Below are 10,091 nucleotides of genomic sequence, written 5' to 3'. Positions count from 1 at the left end.
TATGAAGACACTTCTTAGCCACTCGATGAGGTCCTTGGTAGTGGTAACATTGCAGCGGGGCTCTACTTGATGTGGTATTAATCTCCCGACCCTTTCATTGTATTATAGCTTAGAATATTGGTAGTGTTGTATTCCCTTGCATTAGGAAACATTTCGGGGCTACCTCCCAATTGTCATCTATATCCTCCATAGTTGGTTGAGGCTCCCGTACATATTCTCCTTCTTCCAGCATCCTCGATGAACTAGCATTATGCAAGGTGCTGATGATTGTGGTGGTAGAATAGGCAATAGTATAGGTACTTTGGGGTACTCTACATTTTTCTCATTTGTTTTTGCACATTTATTAGATTTATCCCTAGTGCAAGCCCTTTGCCCAATGGTGTAGGTTAAGGTAGCTGTTGATGTGTGTAGAAGGCGATTGAGACACTTGAGGTACTCACATCTATTGCATCAGAGATGTGGGTACGTACACATACTCGTATCATGGTTTCCAATTCGTATACAATACATGCAATACAACAATGAGCGAGGCCTCAACTGAGGACACCCAGTGCTCATGTGATTTTGTCAGCATATTGAGAGCACCAAAACAAACTCTTCTTGTTGAGGATATAAATGTTGGTTCATGGGTGTATCCTTCACCTCCTTTAGTTTTATCTTATGTAGGAGTGTAGTGCTTAGCTCATCTAGAGTCATATCCTTTATAAGTCTCTCTAAGGTTGTCGTGCTTGTTTAGCTCGACCAATGCATGCAACAAAGCCACCGATAATAGATTTGGTATCATCAGGTTGTGGGAACTCAAGCATGTTATCCTCAACGTCGATGGCTAGCTTGCAACAATCATCAAGTGATCCAACACCAAGTAGTCATGCATCTTAGTATCCCTTATACTCCTACAACGGAAGCATGGTAGTAATTGCTCATCTGTCAACCTCTCTCTAGGTTTACACCTAGAGTTTAGGTTCTTCCAAACAAGCCTCTGATGTATTCCTGGCACTCTAGGGTTCTTAACATTGCATCTACCTTAGACTTGGTGTAATTTTTCTCCATATCTCTTTGTGATAGTTTCTCATTTCCTAAAAGAGGTGATGCTAGAGCGGCTAGGTTCTCTCAAGGCTCGTTTGTAATAGGCTCTAGTAGGGGGTAGCAACATACCTTCCTCCATTGCCAATTCCCATTGCCAATTCAACCTCTCTAGTAGCACTAACTCGTGTGACTAAGTTCTCTGCCTCAATCCCCTGAGAGACTAGAAGAATCTTCTCCATGTATTATTGTATCAAAATCACGTCTCTTGGCCACCAACTCCCTACTACGGAGATCTAAGTTGGTCTTTTCTTGTTCAAGCCTTCTAAGTTAGGCTTGTGCTTCTCTCATTTTTTCCTCAATCTCTAGCTCTCTAGAAGTGGGAAAGTAAACTATCCTTGTTCTTTGGGCACTCACAGGATCCCTTCGTATTCTTGGAGTATACTATACCATGGGTTGAGGGTTGCTCATCCCTGCTGGTAGTAATGGTTTCTCCCTTTGTTGTTGTCATGTATTTCCAAGTCTTTCAGTGTTTACTTCTCGGTCTAAGCTCGATTGGTTGTCCCTTGGCAACACGTAGAGATTTTCTTGTAGGCTCTTGTTAATTCCTCAAGCTAAGCCCATGAACCCTCCTAATAGTGTTGGAGAAGAAGTGTCCTTCTCCCACACCATTTCCTCATTAAGAGGATTTTCATGGATTCCTCACTACTTGATGATTCAGAAGAATTCAACCTATGGAAGGCAAACACACTCCTTTGTGTGCTAATTGTGCGAGCCTCCAAAGATTATTCAGATGAGTTCCATGGCTTATACCCCTGGCCACTATTTTAGATGTTTATCTTATCAAATGGTGAAGTTCTATCATCATAATTTTTGGTGATATGACAATCATCACGGTGTGATTCTTAACGGTGATTCTTGGCATGGCAATCACACACTGTGATTTCAATGACGTGATTGATGACATGTCAATCACACAGATGTGACTAGTATTCACAAATTGTGATTTTTAAGGGGGGATTTTATGACATGGCAGTCATGGACGTGATTAATAATCACGCCATGATTCGTTATCCGTGATCACAATTGGATAAGATAGATTTTTCCAAAAAAAAGGGTGCAATTAATGCCTAATCTTGGGAATTGTGGAGCTGATAAGTTTGTCAAAAAATCATGCCATGAACCAAAATTACGGTCGTGATTTTACAGTTTGCAGGATCACGTCAGTGTGATTTTGTAGGTTTTAACCAAAAATCAATGTTTTAGGGGTGCAAAACCTACTTTTTATAGTTTTGATTGTCTAGTTTGATCCTTTGCAATATGAATATTCCAATGGCAACGAGCAATGGAATCAATGGCTCTTATTTTTATTTTTCAAGATTTTAGAAAATGAAAAAAATAGGTGTTCCCTGCACAATCACACGGCTGTGATTATGGAGTTCTTACCATGCAAGTATTGATGCAAATGCTTGTTTTATTGATTTCTAACTTTTAAACAATGCAAATAACAATTTGAAATGTTCAAACAATGCCAAAAAAGTCATTTTTTCCCTTTCTTCATAACCTTCTTCATATCTCATTCTCTTCTCTACCAATCACATAGCTTTAAACAGCCATATTAAGGGGAAAGAGACTTATGAGAAGATGTCAAGGAGTGCAAATAGATTACGGTTCCTCAGCAGAGCAGGTGCCAAAAATGTACTGGGCTAAACCATCCCTCTCTTAATGCAAAGGACAATGCTCACCTTAACTTATCATGGTGTCCAAGTTCATATCTTGGTAGACTCAAAGTTGTGCTAGCGTGGTAGCTAGCACTCCTCTTCAAGCTATTACCATGAGGTTTCCATGCTCCATACAAGGACATGCACTCCTCTCTACTCTCACCCCCCTCAAGGATACAAGCATAAAAGGAACATGTACCAAGAATATAGCTCTCTCCTCTCCCATAGACAAGCAAGAGAGTAAGAAGATAAGACTACACTCAATTGGCTCAAAGGGGGATTATGTCTTGCATTAAGAGTATAATCGTATTTATACAATTGGCCATTATTTGCACTTGGGTGCCCACAACTTAATGAAAGATGAACTAAATGTTTACAAATTACATAGTTTTGCAGCATAGGTAGCTATTCTCATAATTACAACATTTAGAGTGCTTGCTACATGACATTTATTATGCTATTTCTCATATGTAATGAAGAGATGCTAAGTTAATCCAAAATAGGGTTAATAAGAGATCCTTGATTTAACCTTTACTTATAAAAACATAGAAACTTTGAGCCATGTTGTAGGAGTGCCATAAACTTTGATGATAACATCATGAGAGCTTCTTCAAGGAATCTCCTTAAAGGAACCCCATTAAAAGCCTTCAATAATTGGTGTGATAAAGGAGGAAAAAAGCCACATGCTGCACTAGCCATACAAGACCACTAGCAGCTACACCTATGTAATAAATGATTGACATAGGACAACCACATTTACATTATAGATGTCAATTGGTTTGATGTTTGATCTGATGTGCTAACCACACAAGCATGGACTTCCCCCACCTAAGACCTAGATAAGGAGGGATTTAGTGTGCATATACTGGATGAGGATAGGAAACCATGATACTACCCATTGCTACCCATGATACTACTAGTTGCATACTAGATCCACCCGCTCATCATACGTAGCTTTAATGGCTCCCCCAATAAGGCCCATGCTTCCTAATGCACCTCATCCATGGCAATACGTGTCTCAAAGAGGAGTGCTAAGAGTTTTGCGGTTATCTCCATACCACCCTATTGTGATAGCAACCACCCATTCTCAAGGAACTCCCATAAGCCAATTGACCCTAACAAAAATATCTAAAGAGTAATAAGAGGGAAAAGGAGGAGACACTATCTACCTAGAACCCTTAGAGGCTTAGATTCCCCCAAGTTAGAGGGGAATTCTACCTAGAACCCTTAGAGGCTTAGATTCCCCCAAGTTAGAGGGGAATTCTTCTAGCTTAAGGGTTTTCTTTTGGGAAAACTTTAGCGAAGTCTTCTACCATATGCACTGTTACCGCTTGTTATCGAGTTTGCAAGGTTTAGCATTCTTGACTAGCTTATCCATTGTTGAATCACGATTTCTAACTAACCTATTAAGTAATGTGGTGTCATCCATGGGGCAAATTGCATTAGATTTCCATAGGCTTGATGATATGCATCGATAGATTTTCCATCTTTAGATAATTCTAAAGATGCATTCATTTTGTCCTCTTCATATCTTGATCAGTACCTTCGAAATAGATACATCTTTAAGTCGTCCCATTTTAGCTAATCTTGATTAGATGGTTTGTCTCAACATGATTCTTTCAACTTGAATGAGTCAGACCATCAACCTTAAGATGGACCAAATCCATCATACTCTGTTCTATAGTAATATAAAAATATTAATCCATTACATCCACCCAGTTATTTCCTTTGCCTAGGAAAGATCCTAGATGATATTTGTGTGGGGCTTCATGAATATCACGATCAAGTTATTTCACCAGATGGTAATATTTACTTGCTCAACTCACAAAGAAAATTTTCAAAAAGATGATTACACACTTAAAGCTTAGAGAGAGTAACGATGTCTTTATTTATTCAGAAGTTCTTATTGCATTGCAATGGGTTATTCTAATCCCTACTTCCAAATAATCAAAACTTCCAATATTGTCCCATAATTATAACTTTTTGATAGGAAAGATATAAACTCAGATGATTTAATTTAGACAAATATCCATCTAGGGATTACTGACTCTGTCCTCTAATCTTGTATTCCTTTATTAAACCAAGTTTCTTCTAATCATGGCTAAATTCAAATTTGAAGCATAGAAAGGAAGAAAATCCAAGCTTATCTTGATAATGAATTTCAACCCATTGATGAGGCTACACAAGAAGTCCCTAGTGAGGCTATCTAATATAATACTCTCTAAACTTGAGATCATGAATTTTCCCTCTACATTAATCCAATGATGAGGTCATATAAGAAGCCCCTAGTAAGGCTATTTGAAATAATACTCTCTAAACTTGAGATAGTACATAGACATCCTTGTCTTATCATTCCTTATATATACTAAAAAGTGACACTAATAGCTTGGTCACAAACAATGATGTGATGACATTGGGCAATTACTTCATTACACACAACTTAACATTTTGAAATTAAAGACAATACTCAACAAAAGAGAAAGCTTTATTTGTTAGTCAATCTTATTTTGGTGCAATGTTGTCTCTTTTATTTCCTCAAAGGTATCTTGGATTAAGTGCTCCAATCCTTGCACGATGGGTCCTATAATGCCGTTTGTTGCCATTATTAAAATTTGGAGAGATAAGGATCTAGGTTCCAAAGATAAAGAACTTAATAGCCCTGAAAATGTGTTAATGAGTTATATAAGATATTTTGGTACAATTATATATATCTAGAGCCTACTTATCATTCCAAACCTATATCTAATCATGGCTATAAATAATTTCTCGAAACTTTCTTGCTTGATGGGAGCAAGCATAGACAGTACTAAAACAGGTGTCATTAATGATGACATACCCCTATTGTCTCTATTTGTGCCATGTCGAAAAGAGAGCTCTTCAAAATGATGCATCAAGATGATCCTTTCGCATTGCATCAATACATAGGTTGATCAAGTTGGGTCATGACTTAGGTCTTTAGATGAGTAAGTGCTCGAAGGAGTCCACAACACAATCTATCTCCTCAATGAACTGAGGTACCGTAGAACTTTGAATAATGGGGATTTGCTGAGCCATTAGAAAAAAGATGAAAATGTATAAGAAGTTCCCATTTCTTTTTCTAATTTGGCCAGCCAAATCAATCTGTATTCTAGTCCTCAACCAAGGCTCTGATACTAACTATGAAACCCCTACCCCTTACCAACACTCAAAATTAAAACAATAGAAGACTATCATAAGGGTAGACCATCTCACCATGGGCCTAAACGACACTATCCTGATGTGAGCTATTCTAGTAGCTTCTCTTGTAATTGTTCTAGAATAGGCTTTGCACTAGGAAATGTGTACAATTCCTCCAAATAATTTTCCCTCCATAATTCTCACAAATAGAAGTCATATCGGTGACTCAGGGATAGACTTTGCATTAGGAAATGCATAAAATTCCTCTAAGAAATTGTCCCTTAATAATTCTCATAGATACAAGTCATATCAATGACTCAGGGAGAATATCGATGTACTATCCCTTTATCATGGAGTAGATGTTTCTACTTAAATTTTTTCCCACTATGCCACTTGCTTTTGCAAGTGGTGTATCCAATTTCTACTCTGACTAGATCCATAATCATAGCCTAGACCCCATCCACCAATCCCTTGGGTCTAGCTTGCCGCTCTACTAGTAGGCTTATGGAACCGACGCATGAACTTTGACACACCCATAATTGATATTTCTGATTCATTACTCACATATCCAATTGAAATGCGACATCAAAAAAGATAGTTCATGCACACACTCCCACGCAAACTTTTCTTTTGATATTTAATCTACATAGAGGAAATCATCATAATACCAAGTGTTGTGTTCTTTGCATATAGTGATGAATTTCATGTTCCCACATGAAAACCAATGCTCATGAGATACCTACTTATCTTGCCTATCCAAGCACGTGCTGCTTGCTTTAACCCATACAAAGCCTTCTTCAACTTACATACATGTGTGGGGTATTTAGGATACACATAACCTTTTAACTGCTCCATGAACACCTCTTCTTGTAATTCACCATTTAGAAATGCATTCTTTACATCCACTTGATGCATTTCCCCAACCATTTGACATAGCCAATGCAATCACATATCTCATTGTTCCCATCTTACCAATGGGGCTAAATGTTTTATCATAATCCAACCCATGTGTTTATGCATAATGACCAGCCTTGCTTTATGCCCTTTTATTGATCCATCCAACTTACATTTCACTTTATACACCCATTTGTAGCCAGTGACATGATTTCCACTTGGTAATGCAACCAAGTCCCATGTATCATTATGTACCAAGGCATCCATTTATTTGTCCATTTCTTTCTCCCATACATGCTTCCCAATATATGCCAATCTCTCCACTGTTTATCCTTTTTGTGACCTTCTCAAAACCTATGGATCACTTTGTACACCCTATACTCTAGCATATGGAGGAACATATCTCTCTTGCCTTACACCTAGAGTATGTAAGGTTGGGATGCCAAGTTCTTTATCTATGCTTTCCAAGCTAGATGGCTCATAAACTATTATGCCAACTCCTTCAACCTTTTTGCGTTTATCAACAATACTTCCACTTGTTCTCACACTACCATGTCTCAACCTTCGTGACCATGGACTTACATTATCAATTCCACTAGATGCTTCACCTAGCCTAGACAATGAACTGGAACTCTCTTTTGGTGGCAAGTTCACATGTACGGATGCATCTATGTCATCAACTATAATATCATATTTCTTTTTTTACCAACTTGCCAACTCATCAAATGCCACATCTCTAGGAATGAGCACCTATTTAGTTTATGGATTATAACATATGTAAGCCTTTCTATCTTGTGTATAACCAATGAATATGCACTTCTCGGACTTTGGGTTTAACTTCCTTCTCTTCTCATTCGGCACATGTACATAGGCAATACATCCAAAATCTTTGAGATGCCCAATGTCTAGCCTAAAACATGTCATTCTCATCTCAGGAGTATGGCAGCTGTAGGTGTCTTATTCAAGATGTACACCAATGTGGCACATGCTTTTTTCCAATAATACAAAGGCATACTCTTCTCATTCGTCAATGCCAGCACCACTTTACCTAACACTTGATTCTTTCTCTCAGTAATCCCATTTTGTTGATGAGTATACCTATATGTAAGTTTCCATCTAAAACCATGGTCTCTGAAGAATGCATCAAATGTATGTGAGATGTACTCACCACCACTATCTGTGCTCAAACATTTAATCCAATGAACATATTTCTTTTCCACAAGTGCTTTGAATTATTTGAACTTGGCTGTCTTCATCCTCTAATCCATGTTCCAAGTTTTCTTGGGTCATGGGATGGAGTAGTTCTTTCCATGATCTTCTCTTAAGCAAGGTAATACATCCCAATGTGTGACATAGAAATGTGTGTTTACATCAGCAAAACTAAGTGATGAATGCATAATAAGGTTAAACAAGAAGACAAGCTAGTTGAAGGAGCACTACAAAATTATGTGATGAATGCATGATAAGGTTAAGCATGATGAATGCATAATAAGGGTTAAACAAGAAGACAAGAAGCACTGCATTTGGCCCCTTAAAAAAAATGTTCATAAACTATTCTTGTCACAATTATGCAAGCCTTTATTTTCCTAGTCAAGCATAATCTGATTTTGTATTTCTAACCAATATGGGATTTCCCACTTGCTTACAAACACTCTCCAATATGTCAGTCTCCAATGATGTTCTTAACAACCTTGGAAAGTGTTGGTTGGCAATTTGTAATCCAAAGTTCAAACATCTCAACATGTTTGGCAATGGCATATCACAAGTAAAAATGTAAGAATGAGGCTACCAATACCAAGTTTAGACAACCATGGTTGCATAAATATTATGCCCTTTCCATCTTGATTAATATTACCATTATCAGTCAAAAGATTATGCCCTCTCCATCGTGATTAATATTACCATTACAAGTCAAAAGAATTGATCAAATAATTCTATGAGATAATTTCTTATGGCATTGCCATGCCGAGTGTTTTTGAAATATACACCTTGAGCTCAATAATTTCTCCATGCCTTGGCTACTCCACATCTTTAATGATTCATCCTTGTTTAGGAAGTTTAGACTGTGCACATATAAAAGATGATGCAAAAATAACCTTAAATTAGTCAAATGAAATCATCATATTTAATTTCATACATCAAGTATAAATCATCATATTTAATTTCATACATCAAGTCTAAATCAATATATAAACAAATTTAAACTTAGACATTTTTACTAATGAAAAAACAAATAATCCCATTCTAACAATAGAGTTTGAGTCTTCTTACTCTTATGATTAAAGTTACTTGTATGCTTTTCTCTTGTATACTTATACATACTCCCATTCTCACAATAGAGTTTGAGTCTTCTTACTCTTGTGATTAAAGTTACTCTTGTATAGTTTTCTCTTTTGTTGCATACATTCTTAGGGATTATGCAAGTAAGTGATGGTGATGAGATACGCTCACTTCTCCCTTTCCCCTTCTCTTGTCTACTCTCTTATGCTTTGACTCACCGTGGCAACGAAGTAGAGGTTGATCTTTCCATTGCTCTCTCGCTCTCTTTTCTCCCCATCCATTTGCAAAGCTCCTTTGAGGTGACAAACAACAAAGGAGGCAATGTTGAGAACCCTAGCTCTCCACAAGAGAGGGTTACTCTACCAAGATTGTCTTGAGGTGCAAACCAATATGACCCTCTTGCATTCTCATCTCCTTCTCTCTATCTTGCAAGGCATGAGTATTCTCTCTCGTAAACATCTTTGGTGTGCTACCGAGGAAGTTCCTTTACTTAGGATTCTTTTTCTATACTTTACATTTGGAGTATTAACATAGCCCAATTAGAGTGCAAATCCACCAATTTTGACTCTTTTTTTTTTGTTTTATGGATTATTTTGCTTACTTTGATGCAATGGAGCATGGAGCAACCCTTTGGGCTCGAGTTACATGGCTATAAGTAAGTGTTCAATTCAATTTCCTTTGATTTTGGTTGATTCCTTCTTGCATTTGTAATTTTTGAGTTTTTGTTTATCTTAGGACTTAATTAATATTTATATAAAAATCATTGGGTTGCATTATGCATATCATTAGATAAGTTTGGAAAAGTAAAGCATGCTATCCAATAAAAAATCCAAAAATATGCATTATTTAGGAGAAATTAGAGGACAAAATCTGGAGTTTTAGGCCAAAATAGAGAAAACTACTCTCTGGTTTACCTGCATACGTGTTAGTAAGTTTAAACGCACGTTCACAAGTCTAGTAGGAAAGATCTACACAATATTTGCATTAAGGAAGGGCCAAAAAATTTATTTACATAAA

The sequence above is a fragment of the Cibotium barometz genome, chromosome 28 (genome assembly GCF_041138505.1).
Source record: "Cibotium barometz isolate CiBa-2024 chromosome 28, ASM4113850v1, whole genome shotgun sequence".
Classification (NCBI taxonomy): Eukaryota; Viridiplantae; Streptophyta; class Polypodiopsida; order Cyatheales; family Cibotiaceae; genus Cibotium; species Cibotium barometz.
This window is presented reverse-complemented; position numbering follows the sequence as displayed.